Source organism: Phascolarctos cinereus, unplaced genomic scaffold, assembly GCF_003287225.1.
Source record: "Phascolarctos cinereus isolate Bilbo 61053 unplaced genomic scaffold, phaCin_HiC Scaffold_4;HRSCAF=312, whole genome shotgun sequence".
In the NCBI taxonomy this organism is placed as follows: Eukaryota; Metazoa; Chordata; class Mammalia; order Diprotodontia; family Phascolarctidae; genus Phascolarctos; species Phascolarctos cinereus.
The window spans coordinates 217166808-217174460 of record NW_027555847.1 but is presented as its reverse complement, the minus strand read 5'-3'; positions in this window follow the sequence as shown (position 1 = coordinate 217174460).

The following is a 7653-nucleotide window of genomic DNA, read 5'->3' as shown; positions in this document are numbered from 1 at the left end:
ATCTTTTTTTTTCCCCTTGTTTATCACTGGTGGCTTGTCTATTGTATCAATGAATTCTGTAGGTTTTAGGAATTTGCAGCTGTGTTTTCTATTGCTTGAAATCCAGAATCAGACTAACCTACTAACTGATTTATAAATCAATCTCATAAAGAGTGTCATAAGCCTAATTCATTGGTTTGTGATGGACTGGACTTTCTAAATCTACATGGCTGAGAAACAAACCCTGATGCACAGAAGGAACAATAAATTTTGAGTTCCCTCCAAAACTGACCCACCAGCATCATTAGTCGGGTCCACTGATCAGAACCTGGTGTTGATGAGTCCAAGATCAGCAGCTTAAGTTCAATGTGAGGCAACTGAAAATACTTTTTCCCTATCCCTCTCCCTACCCTTATCCCTTTTCCTTTCCTTATCCTTATCCTTATCCCTTTGCCAACGGGAGCAGTTAGCTCTGCATAAGAAAACATCGTATTATGTGGTTCGAGGATGTTAATCTGAACTTGGACAACTTTTTCTCTACGGTTCTAACTGTAATGGGGTCATGGAACATGCTTAGATTTGCCCTTCCTGGTAGGTTGCACAAAATGTGTAGATATTCTCTGCCAGCTTCCAGCTCACTCTGGGATCTTGCAGGGTTGGTGGGGGAAGGAGAGGAGGGGTTCTTTTAACCATAAGCAGGGTCTTGAAATCTGTGAGTCTCTTAATCTGCTGCTGAGCTGGATGAGTTGATGACCCAAGGGACCTTTTTTTTTCACCTGTTCAGGTAAACAATTACTTTAGTGAGTGGAAGAACAGCTGAGCACAGCTGTCTTTGTTGTTCATGTGTCTCAATCTTTGTGACTCCATTTTTAGTTTCCTTGGCAAAGATATTGGAGTTATTTGCCATTTCCTTTTCCAGATGAGGAACTGAGGCACATGGGGTGAGTGACTTGCTCAGGGTCTGCTAGTAAGTGTCTGAAGCTGGATTTGAACTCATTAAGATGAGTCTTCCTGCATTACCTGGCTGCCCCAGCTCTCTCGAGTCTACCAGTAAATATGCTCAGTAACTACTCCTCTCTCTCCCAAAGCAGCACAGATACAAGTTCCACATTGTCTCGCATTTGAGAGAAGTTAATTTGATTTTCTCAGTGTCTGTTTCATAGTATCCTGGCCTACAACATCGGGTTTTCCTGACTTTGAGTCCATCTCTCTATTCACTATGCTGGCTGATATCTTTCCAAACCTAGACAACCCTCTCCCTCCCCCAACTACTAACACTAGAGCAAGAGCCTCCATTCTTTTTATATCATGGACTTTTGGGCAGTCTTGTGAACCCTTCTCAGAATAATGTTTTTTTATGTATAAAATAAAGTGTATAGGATTGCAACCAGGGGGAACCTTTTATTTTTTTTTAAGGCAATTGGGGTTAAGTGACTTGCCCAGGGTCACACAGCCAGTAAGTGTCAAGTCTGAGGCCCACTGCACCACCTAGCTGCCCCAGGAGAAACCTTTTAAAAGAAGGCAGACACAGCCAGGAGTGTGCTGAAGCCAGCTCTAACTGGGTCTTGAGAGCAAATTGTTAAATGCTACAAATTGTTTTGTTGATTGTCATCAAGAAAATGATGGTGAGAATGCTAATAATGCCAATTAAACTTAAAAGTGTTCAGTGTACATTTCTTTTTCCTGGAGGGCTGATGTTAAACAATTACTAGCATACTCCCTGCACTTGTAATCAGGGATCAGGGAGGCTAATGCTGGCAGATCTCTCGAGCTTGGAAGTTCTGGGATGCAGTAGGCTATGCTGAGGGGTGTCTGCACAAAATTCAGCCTTAGTATGATAAGCCCCCAGAATTGGGGGCCACCAAGTTGCCTAAGGAAGGGCATAAGTAGCTGGAACCCAATCTTAAATTAAAAACAAACCAAAACAAACAAACGAGAGAGAGAGAGAGAGAGAGAGAGAGAGAGAGAGAGAGAGAGAGAGAGAGAGACAGAGACAGAGACAGAGACAGAGACAGAGACAGAGGAAAAGAGAGCTTCTGACTAAGGTCTTTGGCTGTAACCATCCAGGTAACAAAATGTGACTTCAGTGAGGGATGGGGAAGGACAGAGTCCCATGATAATATAATGGCAATCTAGCCAACAAGCCATGAAGCTTGTTCCAGAGGACTTAACTAGGAAAGACTGCACTGTGGAAGCTGAATTGTTGATTGTGTCTTCAGAGTTTCCTAATGAAACGTGAACACAGAAATTTGACATAGCACGGCAGCTGATCTAAAATGAGACTGTCACCTAGAAAATGAGCAATTCATTTCAAGTTATGAAATCTATCATTCCTCTGTAACCTTTCCCAAAACATTTTCTATTTAACTTAGTGAATTTTAATGTTCAAAACATAAAAAAGTCCCATTATGGACAGCATTTTGGAATTATGCAAATACAGTGACTAAAATGTCTATACCTTTTGGCCTAGAGATACCATTGCTAGGTACATATCCTAAGGAGGTCAATGGCAAAAAGGCCCTACATGCAGCAAAATATTTATAGCAACATTTTTTGTACTGGCAAGGAAGTGGAAACAAAGTGAATACTTGTTGACTAGAGAATAGATAAGCACGGTGTGGCCTGTAAATATAATGGAATATTACTGTGCAATAAGAAACAACAAATATGATGAATACAGAGAAGCATGGAAAGAAATCTGCACTATACAAAGTGAAGTAAACAGAACCAGGTAAATAATATACACAATATCTCCAATAAATGTAAATGGAAAGAACAACAGGAATATTGGAGCTGAATACAAACTTTTAAAAATCAAAGCAGGTCTCAAATAAGAGAAGTTACTTTATCCCCTCCTCTCCCCTCCCCTTTTCAGCTATGGGAAAACACAGGTGTGGGAAAAATGCATATAAATCAGACATTATATATATGTAAATGCATACATATTTATATATATTTTGTATATTCCTATATACTGGTTAATGTTGCTGATCTATTGTTTCTTCTTTGTTATAAGGATTTACTAGGTGGTGTAGTGGATAGAGTGCTGAGCCGGGAGTCAGGAAGACTCTTCTTCCTGAGTTAAAATTTGGTATCAAACATTTATTAGCTAGCTCTATGACCCTGAGAAAGTCACTGAATCCTGTTTGCCTCAGTTCCTCTTCTGTAATATGAGCTGGAGAAGGAACTGGCAAGTATCTCTGCCAAGAAAACCCAAATGAATAGCCATGAATAGTCAGACACAATTGAAAAAAGACAATAACAACAACAACACATGGGCTTGTTCTTTCTGGGGTTAGTGGGGAAACAACTCATTGGGAAATGTTGGTGATATTTTTAAAAAAATAAACATTTATTGAACATAAAAAATATTTTAAAAAATATGTCGATCTTTTTTAAGAAGTCAGGCTAGAAAATGAAGAAACAGTTCACCAAGAAGGATGGGCTAAAATAGCTAAAGGGAGAGTTGGAGAGAAATGAAAAACAGTTACTATTCAGAGGAAAAAGAGAAGTGTTAAGGAGGTAATTAACACCTTTCCTCTGAAGAGCAGCCAAGGGCTAAGAATAGACAGGACCAAGAACTGAGAAAGGGTAATCCTGGAGATGAGAAAAAAAAATTGACTTCCTTTAGGTTAAAAAAGAAAGCAAATAACTAGATAAGAATAGCTTATAGCAGTTAAGTGATGACAAGAGTACTTAATTTGTGCTTAGGAGTTTATTTTTTGTCTAACCCTTCTAAATGGATTGCTGGTTTTAAAAATTAAGAATTACATATTTGTAGGAAAACTACAGTTAAAGGAATTGTTTTCTATTATTGCTTCTCTCAATCACCTACCTGTGAAATGTGTACTTGTAAATCCGTTACCTTAAATAAGCTCCACCTGTCATCTGATGGCAACTACCCAAATGAAGTGTTGGTTGGCCTTTACAATCTAACTTCACATCCTCTCACATTATTTTTATGATAAAGATATAATATTCCCCTTTGCCATTCCACTTTTTTTTCTCTTTTTGCAAGGTAGGGAACAGGGGTAACTGTTTAGATGACACAGGGAGGAAGGTGCTCTGGGTATTCTAACAGTCTCACATTTTGTACCTGAATGATCTATATCACCTCACTAGCTACTTCATTTATCAACCTCCTTTGCTAATATTGACCTGGGCTTATTTTTTTTTCTTCTCTTCCATTGCTGATCTTTTTCTGTGTGGGTAGGAGGTTTGTGAAATTGAGCACATTTACTCTTTGAGACAGTGGCTATTTGGGGCACATTCAATACTTATTTTAAATAGAGGGTAATTTGGAAGCATTAGTTAATCTACTGCCTTGATAAAAAAAAGTGTCAGCCCCAGGAACAAATGGCAAAATTGAATGAGGGGTCAATGGCTTGTCCAAGGTCAGGGAAGTCAACTGCCTACACTGATAACTCAAGCTTTCATTGCTCAAGTTCTCTGCTCACTCATGCTTTCACTGACTTGTTATTTTTAATGTGACAGCATGAAGGCAACTGTTGTCAACAAACAGGCAAGGCATAGGAAAACAGTTGGAATGGAAAGATGAGTAGCTAGCTGCCTACTTCTGTGTGTATTTGGCAAGGGGCCTTGACCTGATCCTTGCCAAGGGTAAGTCTGCCAAAATGTTAATGAGATACATAAAAGGCTCTGTAAAGACAGAAAGCTGCTAATAACAGAAAGTCTATGCCTACCTTACTCAAGAACTTTATTGTGTGCCATTTTCTAAAAGCACACTGCTAACCCACTTATGAAAATTAGCACTCATACAGCACGGGGCAATATTTTTTCTTTTTTTGTGGGCTAAATTAGAATCTGTCTATGGGTTTGAGGGAAATAGTGCTTAAAGCAAACAAAAATCACATCAATAGATACACATTACAAAAATCTCACAGATATTTAATTATTGTGACCATTTTAAAAACTACCTCAGGTAGGAAACATGCAGGTTTAATCAAACTATTTACATTAGCTCTTAAGAAGCTTATTAAGAGAATTATATTTTGATGTCAAGATATTTGTAGCTCAGATAGTTCCCTTATTTTTTTCCAACAAAGTTTAATTTATAAAAAAGTTTTAATGACATTACTGTTATTTTACTTTTTTCCATTCTCTGCCAAGCCTTCATTATATGATAGGAGTATAGTCAATAAAATGAGACAATGAAAATGTCTGATAGCATATGCCACATTCCACATTTATAGTCCATAACGTTTCCTTCTAGGACATAGGTATGTTTTATCATCAGTTCTCTGGACTCAAGATTAATCAGTCCATTGATCTGAGTCCTAATGACCTTTAATGTTATCTTCCTTTACATTATAGTCACTGTGTATATTTTTCTCTGGTTCTGATTATTTCACACTGTATCAATTGACAGAAGTCTTCCTATTTCTCAATTCTTTATATTTGTTTTCTACTATATCACAATGATATTATACCATATTCATATAGCTTTATTTAGCCATTCCCCAATTGATGCATACCCACTTGTTTCTATGTTGTTTCTTGGTATTTTTAGGGGTGTTTTTGTTTTATTTTGTTTTGTTTTTTTGAAACAAGAAGTGCTATGAATATTTTGATGTATATGAGACTCTTCCCTCTGCAGCTAGGTGGCACAGTGGATAGAGCACTGGCCCTGAAGTCAGGAGGACTTGAGTGCAAATCCTGCCTCAGACACTTACTAGCTGTGTGACCCTGAGTGAGTCACTTAATTTTTTGCATCAGTTGTTCACATGTAAAATGAGCTAGAGAAGGAAATGACAAACCATTCTAGTATCTATGCCAAGAAAACCCCAAATGGAGTTACAGAGTCGGACATGACTGAAACGACCCAATAACAGCAACACATGCCCAATAGTCTTGTTTAATAATAGGTTTTTTGAACAGTTTTATTGAATCCTTTCTAAATATTAGTTATTACCTGATTTATTACCTCCCAACCCACTCAATGAGCCTTCCTCTTGTAACAAAGACAGTGTTGTCTCCCTCTTTAAGATATTACTTCTGTGAGGACGGGGATTATTTTGGGTTTGTTTTTGTATCCCCAGCACCAACCACAGGATAAATGCTTATTGACTATTTGATTGACACAGTAACTATGTCTGCCAGTGGATATGATAATCTGTACTCCTAGTCTCCCATCTTTCTGTTCTAAGGAGGGAGGTGCATTTCTTCATCTTGTCTTTGGGGTTCAAATCTAGTCACTGTAATTATTCAACTTTCAACTTTGTTTTTGTGTTGCTTTCATTTCAATTTTTGTAGTTGTTGAGTACATTGTTCTCATTCTACTTTAGTCTGCTTCACTTCATATGCATTCTTATGTTGCTTCATATTGTTAATCATTAATTATAGTGCAATGATACTCTATTATATTCATATACCATAATTTGACCAGCCACTCATCTCTGATAATAAACTTTAGTCAAAGGAACTTTTTCCTCCAAGAACATCCGTTATTGGGGTTAAACAGACTCCCTATGAGACAAGAATTTGTAGAGACAACTGGAAACTTGTTTGCAAAAAATTAGGTTTAGATAAAAAATATTTATATCATATGCCATAATAAACTCTAAATGGATACTCAACCTAGATATAAAAAAGAATAATAATGTTACCATCATTTTTTTTTTTGGCTAGGCAATGGGGTAAAGTGACTTGCCCAGGGTCACACAGCTAGTAAGTGTTATGTGTCTGAGGTCGGATTTGAACTCAGGTCCTCCTGAATTCAAGGCTGGTGCTCTGTCCACTGTGCCACCTAGCTGCCCCCGTCATTTATTAAAAATAGAGGAAAATAGAAGGAATTACCCTTATACAAACATGGCTAGCGAGCAGAAGGAAATTCATAACTAAAATAAGGGACAGAAATGATCATAAAAAATGAAACGGACAATTTCAATTGCATAAAAAATGAAAAGTACGAACAAAATTAATGAAATTATAGTAAGAAGAGATAATTAATTGGGAAAAAATATTTGATAGTGGTCGGACATGAAAGATGTAGAGAGAATCAATACAGATGTTTAAGAACAAGAGCCATTCCTGCTCTTAAGTGGATAAGTCGCCAAAGGATAGAAACTGGGAGTTATTAAAAAAAAAAAAAAAGGAAAGCTATGAATAACCATTTGAAAGAACAGTCAAACTAGTAATAAGATAAATGCAAATTGAAACAACTGAAATTTCACCTCACTCACATCCACCAGACGGACAAAGAAGACAAAGGACAGAAGTGTTAAATACTGGAGGAGCTTGTAGGAAGACAGGTGTAGAGTCAGAAAGGTCAGCAGCTTACAAAACACCTGGATTCATTCAACCTGTGAACAGACTAACATGATATTACAGATGACAATGGAGAGATGGTTACACACTTGACTGGATAACAATGCTCAAATTTGCCCAAGTGATGTATTACATCAGAGGTGCAGGAAGCAGCAAAACTCCACCTCTGGAACTAAATTAAAATGTAATTAGGAAATATTTAACAAAATAAAAATGCAATATGCAATATGGATGTTAATTTGTGGTTTTCTAAGTCAATATTCAGCCAGCAGAGATCTATTTCTGTTTGAGTTTAACACCACTGACTTAGATGGAATTGCATGTTTACTGACATAACACATTAATTATTGCATGTTTGATTCATGTTTTATTTTGCTATTATGTTTA